A 931-nucleotide genomic window follows, 5' to 3' on the forward strand; every position below is an offset into this window, starting at 1 on the left:
AAAAAACTATCCAGACATTTATATGGAATAACAAAAGACCATGCATAGCCAAAGCAATCCTCAGCAAGAAAAAAAAAGAAAGAAAGAAAGCTGGAGTCATAGCACTACCTGACTTTAAACTATACTACAAAGCTGTAATAACCAAAGCAGCATGGTACTGGCATTAAAAACAGACACATGGATCAATGGAATAGAATAGAGAACCCAGAAACAACTACAGTTTTTGTTGATTGTTTTTCTTTTGTTATGATCTTGTTATGAAGGATATGATACCAATATATGTATGTGAAAAGAGATCCATCCATGTGGCTACATGTATTAGTATTTCATTCCTTTTTATTGCTGAGTAGTATTTCATTGTATAGATGTACCAAAGATTGTTAGTTCACTCTCTCATTGACAGATACTTGGCACATTTCCAGTTCTTGTCTGTTATTAATAAAGCTGCTATAAACCCTGTTTTACAGGTTTTTTGAGCATTTGTTTCCATTTCTTTTTGGAAAACACCTAGGAATGTTAGGAGAGCAGATATGCACTAGAGAATGTGTAGTGGTGTCGCATTGTTCTGTTTAATATATGTTCAAAAACAATTTTTATAAAATACAAGTATACAGAAGAAAATAAAATTATATATAATAGTGAGAATCGTGGTTAACATTTTGACATATGTCTTTCAGAATTTCCTCTCTAAATATCTGTGAACATTTATACTTGAATTCATTTTCTAATTAAAAACCATCCAAACTATTATTGAGAATTAATCAAATGCAGAGATATAGTAAAGAGCAAAACAGAACTTTTACAGGGCTTACATGAAGAATAAAAGTAATAATTAACTCTTATACATATGAGTGTCAGGCACAATTAGATGTGCATTTGCTTGAAATAGCTCATTTATTCTCTACATCAACCCCATGAAGTATAAATAACT

The sequence above is a fragment of the Galeopterus variegatus genome, unplaced genomic scaffold (assembly GCF_000696425.1).
Source record: "Galeopterus variegatus unplaced genomic scaffold, G_variegatus-3.0.2 Scaffold5754, whole genome shotgun sequence".
Lineage (NCBI taxonomy): Eukaryota > Metazoa > Chordata > Mammalia > Dermoptera > Cynocephalidae > Galeopterus > Galeopterus variegatus.